Below are 10,214 nucleotides of genomic sequence, written 5' to 3' on the forward strand. Positions count from 1 at the left end.
TGGGTGTAGGCTCTTCAGTAGCTAACACTTAAATCAGCCTTCACGAACCCAGTGCCTTCCAGATCTTGGGTTGATGACTGTTGCAATTGAAAACATCTGGAAGGCACCAGCTTGAAGGCTGGCTTACACCCTCTTTCATTTTTCTAAGTTATTTGTAGCTTTGAGAATAGTCCACAATTTATGTAGTATCTGAAAGAATTGATTTTTCGACAGTCAGTTTTTCAAGAGTGACCAGCTAGAGCCTTTGAGAAGCTGAAAAAGATTTAATAAGGGCAAATATAGTTGCCCATCATAAAATATAATTTAAAAAAGTTTTTATTTAGCCATGATGGAAATTCTTTTCGAACCCGTACATTACTAGATGAAAAGATAAATGCCCTGTCTATATTCAATGTAGATATCCAATGTCCAATGTATATCCAATGTAGCATAACCCTACCAGTCATTTTGCCAAAGATCTTGCCATTGCAGATATCTGGAGTAATGGTGCACAAGAGAGAGAGAATCGGGTTCTTTGAAGGGTCTTCTGCCTCCCCCTTTATATCTGCCTGTTCCCCAGCAGTTGCTTCTGAACTTCTGTAGCATGGCATTGCTCTTGCTTCTTCCTCGTTATTGCTCCTTAACTCTTTTCTTGTCCCACTTTCGTTGTAAGGCTATGGGATACCTTTTCAGGAAGATTCAGGGCTGGGCAGAAACAGACCTTATGACAATAGGACCTCTGGGAACTCTATATATTTGTGGACTTAAACTCCTATCATCCCTGGTCCTTGACCATTCTGGCTGGGACTGATAGGTGTTGGCATCCAACATAATCTGTTAAGCTGCAGATTCCCCATCTCTGTAGTTTAAATGCAAATAGCTCTGTGAACCCTGAAGATAGGCCTACTCAAATAGTCCTGAATATGAAACTAATATTCTTCAACTCTTTTGGCACCCTTCGTTCCTTCTAAGGGTTCGTGTTGGTGAGTCTTCTAATGAGGCATCTTGCACTTTAAAGCCTATAAGATACATCTTGTCATCTATTTACTCCATTCTTTTGGCATATATAGTGAATGCCCTATTGCTTTAGAATTCCAAATGCAGCTTTGTGGTACTGGTTGGGTGATGCACCTGACATTGACCTCCCTCAGGCATGTTGTCTGCTAGAATCCCTTCCTGGTCTCTTCTAAGCCCCCTTTGACCAAGATATCCCCTGAGGGCATACAGTTTAACTGGCCCTGTAACCGCTGTAACTTTTTTCTTCATCTGTGGCCATTAACAATTTGTTTTGGCAGCATAGGTTGACCACCTTAGCTTATTGGGGTGTGGGTGGCTTTTTGTGTGAGTTTAGCAAACATTTTTATGGATGATTCTTAATTTTTCTGCTATTTCAGTGTTTACCTGCCAGCAAGCTGCTTATGGTTGATATTTCCCAAATGGGGAAGCTTGAAAGAAGAAGAAAGCAAAAACCTATTTTCCTTAAAACACCCCTGGCAGTGGGGGTCTGAAGTACCACTGCTGAGTTTTTGTCTATTACAGTGATGCTGTTTATAAATATTGTGGGTGGTGGTGGTGGTGAAGGGAGGGGCTTGTTTCTCCTTTAGTGGAGGAAGGAGTGTGGGTTGTCACCACCCACTGGCAGGAAGTCAGACTTTTGAGAGGGCACGCCTGGTGGATAGGGCAGCCCCCTGACTGGTTCATCTTCCTGCCAGCTCCACTGCAGGTTGCTCTTGCCGGCAGCTTCAGGCACGGCTAAAGAGAAAAGGCAGGAATGCCATTTTGGAAGGGATTTTCCTTGGCTCTTCTTTTGTTTGTTTTTCCTGTCTCCTCTTTCTGCTCTTGCTCTGCTATTTCTGCTCTCTCCTGGCTCCCCAGCTTCACCCATAGTGTCAAGAAGGGTTGAAACATAGCTGATGGGGAGGAGATCTGTTCTCTGCCAACTCATCACATGAGTCATTGGGAAGCCGGGCCACCCGTGCAGGGGTACCAGGGATTTCCCTGATCACAGCACTATGAAAACCTGCTTTTCTCGGTGATAATCAAAATCACTGTTAACATTGTATGCATATATACACATGTGAAACCTTTTAAAGCCAAAACAGTTTAGAATTACTTGTTTCAAGAAACTTCTAAATACCAAGATCTGAAGGACATCCTCCACAATTTGGGGCGGCCGCTGAAAATAATAGCCTCAGAGTTCTCAACCTTCTCCTTGTGTCATGATGTTGCTTTGGGAATTTCCACATCCTCGCTCATGGTTGAGATAATGCAAAATTTATGTACACTAAGGTAAAACATGTATTAATGTGGGATGAAGGATTGCGATAACTCAAGTGTGTTTGGTAGCAGCAAAATGTTGAGCATAACATCTTGACCTGTTTTGAAGCCTGGGCTGGTCCGTCTCCCACCCTCTCTCCCTCTCATCCCCTCCTCTCCTGGCTGAGGAGAGATGTGGTGCAAAATGGAAGTGGTCTTTTTTGCGGGGTGGGTGGGTGTTTCTGTAGGCTTAATCGGGCCTCTGCTTTGTACTTTCTGTCATTGTTTCAAATTAAAAATTGCTAGTGTGTGAAATGCAATTCTACCCTATTCTTTGATCAGACATGTGTCATGTGATGCTTTGTTCAAATGTTAATATTTATCTCTGATGCAAAGTTGACTTACAGAGCAGCAACGAGGTTAAATTTCAAGATAAAACGATTAGCATGCTGCAGCACCTTTTCTTCCAGCCAGATCTGCAAATGCCCACTGCAGAATGCACCTAAAATAGCTATCTCAGCAAACACTGTTACCCCTGAAATACTGTTATCTGTACTGGAAGGCCTTTGACTTTTTAGCTTCTGGAATTCAGTTGCTCCAAATGCATCTCATCTTTAAACAATGCTGAACTTCATTATTGCACTGACTGAAATTACAGTTTGAAATTAAATAAATGGGCCTTCTGCTATCCTAGCTAATACTGGTCTCCTGTGATTTTGAAATGGCTATGATGACCGGAATTGCATGTTTGTTTGTAGGTACAAGAGAACTTTTATGGGTTTTTCTCTGGGGTAACATGCTGTAGACTGTTGTAAACAAAATCTGCCCTTTTTCCTTTATTCCTACAAAGAGCCCTTATAGAGTCCTTTGTAGGTTCTCCATCGGTAGGAGAAAATAACAGAGCCCAACCAGAGAATGTTGAGAAGCAAAGCAGCTAGTAAGCCTGATCTTTATTTAAACAGTTGCAACAGGCTGCTCCCCTCACACGCAGGAGGGAGGAGGAGGAGGACCTCGAACAATGGCGCGCAAGGCCTTCTATATCCATTTTGAAATTCCCTGCCCTGGAGCTCAAGACCACCCCTCCATACATCATACATACAGAAAAGGTGGTCTACAACAGAAATTTGAATGTTGTTGTTTTTCCTGTCTGCCAGGTTATCTGATAATGCCTTATCTGATTGCCTTTTCTGGTAGTCTGGCCGTTCCTTTGAGATGGTAATTGCTTAATTCCTGAGACAATGGGAAGGTTTTTTTCATTTCCTCTTTCCTTGTAGAGAAACATTTGGTCAGTTTGGGAGAGTTAAAATGGTTTCAGGACTGTCTTCCTGTGATGCTTCAGACATGTGGTTTATATATTTATGTACATGTTTGCTTGGTACATTTATGAACATTTAAAATTCTTATTGCAAGACATTTATAAGAACTGATGTGGTATAGCCATTAGAGTGTTAGAGTATGATCAGAAGGACCGATCCTAATCACCATTAATCCATGGTCAAGAGTGGTTGTGATGCTAAAGGAAGGAGAGGACCATGAGGTTTTTTTTTTTTTTTGGGGGGGGTTAAAATGGAATAAGCATCCTGTCAAGCCCTTTTCAGCTGCTAAGAGAATGAGCATTTGTGGGAATGCAGTTTAACAATGGGGACAAGATAAGCATAGTTTAATCCCAAACTGCCAAGTGGAGAGTGGTCAGAAGCATAGTGTGTAAACCTCTCTTTTATCCTTATCTTAATAATTGGTGTGTGTTTTGAGATAGCGGTAAGAGTCAAAGAAAGGTGTTAGTCTGCGTACACTACTGCTTGACTACTGGTAGCACTGAAGTAGGCTATAGATAACAAATTAGTTAATTTTTCAATGTGACACATAATTAATTTTTTTAAATAGTTGGTTTTTTAAAAATCACACACAGCATTCCTGTTCTGGTTTGTGTTCTTGGCTGACTACAAATATGAATTACCGGTAAATTCAAACTTAAGATGCACCCAGTGTTTGCATTAGTGTTGTTTGAGGACTTTTGAAAACATTTGTTTTTCCAAGTGGTAGGAAGCTTGGAGCAGAGATAACTAGGTGGGTGGGGAACCTGTTGTTGAAGTTGGCCAAAAATGCTCCTTAGGTAGTCGAAGCATTTTATTTGTATGTATGTATTTGTATTTCAGAAAAGGAAATGTGCTAATCTTTACTTTTGCTATATTTTTATTTGAATATAATTCAATGAAAAGTGAAAGTCCTTGTTGCCTGCTAGCTGGCCGATAGACATAATGAGAACATGTAGTGCTCTTAATGCACTATATTGATATGCTTTTAGTATCCAATTAAATTGTCAGTGCTGTTCCGTTGACTTTCTTACACAAATAAAATCTCATAGTGACTTGCTAACTTGGATGTTTTCTCTTGGCTTCACAGAAGAACCGTAAGAACTAAAACTCAAATGTTGACCAACTTTAAGGAGCAGGCAGATACAATTAATTAAGGTGCAACATTAGAGGAACTGTGGGTTAGGTTTGAAACTTCCTTACTGGAAGTTTCTCTCCTAGACCTGCAGCTGTTCTGAGGCCCTTCTGAATGAAGATGTGTTAATCTGTGTAACATTTTGACATGCAATACTTGGCAGTCCTTGGTTTCAAAAGTTGGCACTACTACAGGTGCCACATAATACCCATTCCCCATTTGTATGAACTCAGTTGTTTAGTGCAATTTGGAACTAGTGAGATCAAGCAGGTACCTTCACTGTACACTTTTCGGGGCCTGATAAAAACACAATTGTTCAGACAAGGTTGCCTTGATGATTAGTGAGTTGAGAGGTAGATCTGTTTTAGTATTTTAATTTTATATATTTTAATGTATGATTGTAAATTTTTCTGGATTTTACTGTTTTATGTTTTAGTAAAACACTTTGAGGTGTGTTTTTTTTTACAATCAAGCGGGGTATAAATTTTATGAAATAAATAATATCTGTATGCAAAGTTACTAAGCCTGGAGCATTGTTTTTTGTTTCCCCGCCTCCATCACAAATGTCTGAAGTTTTGTTCAGCTGCAGCTAGATGGCATCAGTTGCTTACAAGAAGGAACCACCTTTTGTAGCATTTAGACAGTTCTCAGCTTAGCTAGGGAACTTTAGTGCATGAATGAATGAGAATGTGGTCTGCTACATCAAATTCAGCTAAGTTAACCAAAGTGATGTCTTGTCTTAAAAATGGTACATCCATATAATTTTTTATGAGATTAGGGGTTATACTGGCTTGAATAGCATCACCATTGACACCAGGTTCAGTACAAATTGGCAAGATAACTTTTACTTTAGTTCCATTGGGTTTTTGTACAGTGGTACCTTGGGTTAAGTACTTAATTTGTTCTGGAGGTCTGTTCTTAACCTGAAGCACCACTTTAGCTAATGGGGCCTCCTGCTGCTGCCGCGCCGCCGGAGCATGATTTCTGTTCTCATCCTGAAGCAAAGTTCTTAACCTGAAGCACTATTTCTGGGTTAGCGGAGTCTGTAACCTGAAGCGTATGTAACCTGAAGTGTATGTAACCCGAGGTACCACTGTACAACCTTTAAGCTCTTCGTATCATAATGGGTTAAACATAGTTAGGCCTGAAAAATCTAATTGCATTGAAAGTTTCTGCCTTACAAGGTACATATTTTAAATTTATGCATAAATTTATGCATAAATTTGCCACACAGGAGTCAAATATGCTATGAGAGAAGTATTCATTTGATAAAGAACAGAAGCTGTTATTCAGCGGCCTGGAATTGTGACAGCAATATTCCTTCTCCTTGTCAGGTAGAGACTGGAAGTGCATTGCGTGTGCCTGGATTCACTAATGGTTGAGGGAACACACAAGTTTAATCCTATGTATTATTTACTTATAAACTTTTAAGTTTTATACTACTTATAAAACATACTTATGTGCTACTTTTGGGGGCATAGCCCACTCAAGGCTGCTCTTAACAACAAAATAGCCTTAAAAACATAGCAGCATCAACAGTTCCTTAAAACAGGCCAGCTAAAAAAACACAAAAAACTGATGCAGCTCACTTGCAATAGCTGTCAGAGCTATATTCTCTATATTGCTCCATCTTGAAAATACTAGTCTTTAAAACTCAGTTGAAAACTCTTGTGTGGAGGTCATGCACGCCTTGGAGGGTGGGGGTGGTTTTACAGTCTGGAGGGTATTGCACAAAAGGCCCTGTTCCTCATGCCTGCCATAAGGTCCATTCAGCTGGCAGGCATGAGGAACAGGGCCTTTTGTGCAAAAGGCCCTGTTCCTCATGCCTGCCAGCTGAATGGACCATAACAGCTGGATGAGCCAGGCCTCTGGAGCAGATCTGAACATCCAAGTACGTTTGTACGGATGCAGCAGCCTTTCAAATAATTTGATCCCAAATTCTTAAAAGATCAGAACCCACTCTTTGATTTGGGCTACAAAACACACAGGCAACTGGTGTCTGAATAGGTTCCATGTGCTGAAATCACCTTTCCCCCTACCAGTAGCATTTTGCTCCATTGGAAGTTTCAAAACCATTTTCAAAGGTAGGGCTCATTACTCAATGTGGCTAGTGAATAATCCAATTTCTAGGCAGGGTTGTGGTTAGTATAGCAGCTTGAACCATTACTTGTGCTTCCACAGATGGTGCCGAGTCCAGGATTAGCTCCCATCCTCCATCTAGGGCTCGCCATCTCTTTCCACCACACCTGCAAATTCACACTGCTATATCATGTCTGGATGAAGTTTCTCTCTATCCCCCTTACCTCTACAATAATCTCGAGGAAAGTTCCACAACCTCCCTGGATTTACAGAGATGGCAATGGGGGAACTGGGTTTTGACTACAAGAGGAAATATTTTCCATAAATGTGAGGAAACAAGATTTCTAAAACTTAATGCCAGTTCCAAAATGGATAACCACCCATTTTGCATTTCTCTGAAACCTGTTAGCCAGTTAAACTTTGGTTAAATTTAACTAAGGCGGAGATGAAAGACCTGTGGCTCTCCAGATGTTATCCCTGAGATAGATGGATCCTTGTTCACCTCCTTCCGTCAACTTCAGCCAAGTTGGTGTCAAATGTATTGCTCTGCCTGCCGTTGGACCATATCAGTGAGGCCGAGAGGGAGATCTTGTCATCTGGACAGCCCAGGACCTCCATATAGGCTGCCCAGTCTTGCACCTGGGGGAGGTTACTTTGGTGCTGCTAATGCAGAGGTTTGATTTCAGAAACGCCGCCATAGTATATTGAGACAGACAAATGCCAACAACCACCATGCATACTTTCCCCTGACCATTGGCTGTGGTAAGTGAGGCTGATGGGAGTTGGGAGTCTTGACACCATCTGGAGGACCACAGATTCCCCATCCCTAAGCTAACAACTTTCCTATTTTCCTCACTGCTGGGTTCACTACCTACCTTTCGCTTTCAAACAATTACAGTGCAATCCAATTCATGCTTAGTTGCAAAGTAATTTTTACTTGGAAATGCAAATTGCCATTGGATTACACCCCCCTATTGTGGTGACCTAGTACATCTAGTGCTTACTTGCTTTGGGGGAAAACTTTGCAGTTTGCTGTCTTTCCTGATTGCATTCATTTTGAATTGCGCTATTAATACCTGGCTAGCTCACTCTCCCCAACAAAACTCCAGGTGTCTGGGTCAGGCCTGTGAGAAAGAGTGAGGATATATTTATGTGGATTTGCACCTTTGCCTGAAGAGCTTTTTACCTGCTTCTGGTTGAAAAGCAGACACCTGACCCTGGATTGCCTTGTAGACATAGTGTATCTTTCTGTCTTTCTTTAAAACATAGAAGAGTTTATTAGACTGTGATGAAATTGTTCACCTTGGCATCGGACTACTTGACGGGATATCTTGTCAAGGAAATGCTTTCCAATTCTTTCAGTGCATTTGCTTGGTATTCAGTAACAAAGAACATGTGGCAATGGATTCTCTGCAGAGATCTGTCCGAGGAGCTTCATGTCCATTGTTGCTTAAGGTGTTGCTGAAGTACCCTAGAAACGCAGGAAGGTCCTGTTGTATCAAGCTCTGCAATTATAGGAAGGCAGCCCTGGCTTTGGAAGACTTATTGATAAAAGGTACATACTCTAAAGACTGAGGTGGTAAGGAAAACGGTATGAGAAGTAGGAGCTAAGATGCATTGGTGAGCTATACCTGCTCTCTGCTTCTTAAACCTTTGTCCTAATAAAGTTACTACCAAGGGTGATTTTTATTTTTTTAAATGAAGCATGTACTTTGGCTGAATTCTCAGCACCCACCAAAAACTTTCATTCAGTCAAGCTTACCAAGACATATAATTTTATTTTATTATGTGTACTTTAAAAACCTGCTGATTTCACTTTGATAAAGTTAGGTCATCTGGTTTCTAACATGTAATTTTCATCTGTATTTTAATTGAATGTTTTATATTTTATGTAAACTGCTTAATGATTAAGTGGTATTTAAATCCTGTTAAGTAAATATGCAATGTTTCAGTTCAACTGGATAGGGTGGAGAAATTGCTGCAAAAAACCCCCCATGCTTGTCAGTCCTGTTTTAAGGCAGAGCAACTACCCTCTCTCACAGAGGTAGCCAATCTGGTGCTCCCCATATGTTGAAATATGTAACGCCAGATTATTGGAGGTTATAGGTGCCGGAGTCCCACAGCATTTTGGTAGCTCAGTTGTGCCAACTGCCCCTTCTGCCTTTGAACCCTCTGTTGAAGATTCTCCCTGCAAGTCCCAAGAGATGAGAAATACAGGGACTCTCTATAACTTGGGCTGCCTCCTTCTCAGCATTTCCAATCTGAACAAACTGCAAATAAGGCAGCGGGAACTTGTTTGGTGATAGAAATCTTTGAGGGATGAGCCTGCCTGAGTAATGTGTGTTCTTGAAGTTTTTCCATGTTCCATTTTATTTCCTGCTTTCTAGCTGTCAACTACACTGATGGCTTTGTGATTAATGTTGGTGCCGTATCTCCTGTGTTTGTTTCCATGGCTTCTGATGTCACCAGAATCCCCTCTTTTTGAACTGAAGCAGCTTGCCGCATTTGTAGATGAATATTGTATGTGGGCTAGCTAGCTGGCTCTGGAATTTCCTCTAAAATCTACAGTACAAGAGGCCTGCTGTTCTGCCAAATGAAGGCCTGTGAAGAGATCTCAGATCCCTGCAAGTAATAAACAGCAGTTGACAAAAGCTGGACATACTTCAGGTTCTATTCCTAAGGAACTGACTGCTTGTTGTGTTAGCAAAAGGCCTAGAGGGACAGCCATCACACAGGAATAGTGAACTATTGCAGTGACATGCTAATAAGAAACTGGCAGGCTATCTAGAGCAATCTTTCCCATTGCAAACCTGCTCTTTACTAATCTGTCATCGGCAAGAGGTCTTAATCGGAGACAAGTGCACAGGCATGGATCTTGCTATCTGTACACAAAATGCGGCATGGAGCTTCTATCTAGGTGTGGGCTTACTTTCCTGCTGGACCACAATTAGGTGGGAAAGGCCCACACAAGTCCCACCTCTGCCCTTCCCACAGGGTGCGGTGCAAGAGCTCACCCACTGCGACCTGGAGTCCAACAACATCTGGAGGGCCCCAACTCCCATCAGATACAGCCAGTATGGCTAATGAGTTGTGAGGGCCACAGGTTCCCTATTCCTGCTGTAATAGCATGGGGTTTCCTTCTGGTGGTGCCTGATCTCTTGTAGATTCATACCAACTGGGATGCGGAGGAACTGCTCAGAGGGTAAAGTGGAGTGTGGGCATCTGGCTTATACTGAGTCTATGTCACTGAGTCCATTTAGCTCAGTATGATCAGCACCGGAGGGATCCTCCAGATGTTGGACTTCAGCGGCCATCAGTTCTAGGCAGCATAGCCATTGGTCAGGGATGATGGAGTTGTTGTCCGGCAACATCTGCAGGGCACCATGTTCTATGTGGAGTGGAAACAGCCTTCCAGGTTTCTTGAGATGGAGCTTTTCCGTCCCTTCCTGGAA

The sequence above is a fragment of the Podarcis vaucheri genome (assembly GCF_965113315.1).
Source record: "Podarcis vaucheri genome assembly, chromosome: 6".
NCBI lineage: Eukaryota > Metazoa > Chordata > Lepidosauria > Squamata > Lacertidae > Podarcis > Podarcis vaucheri.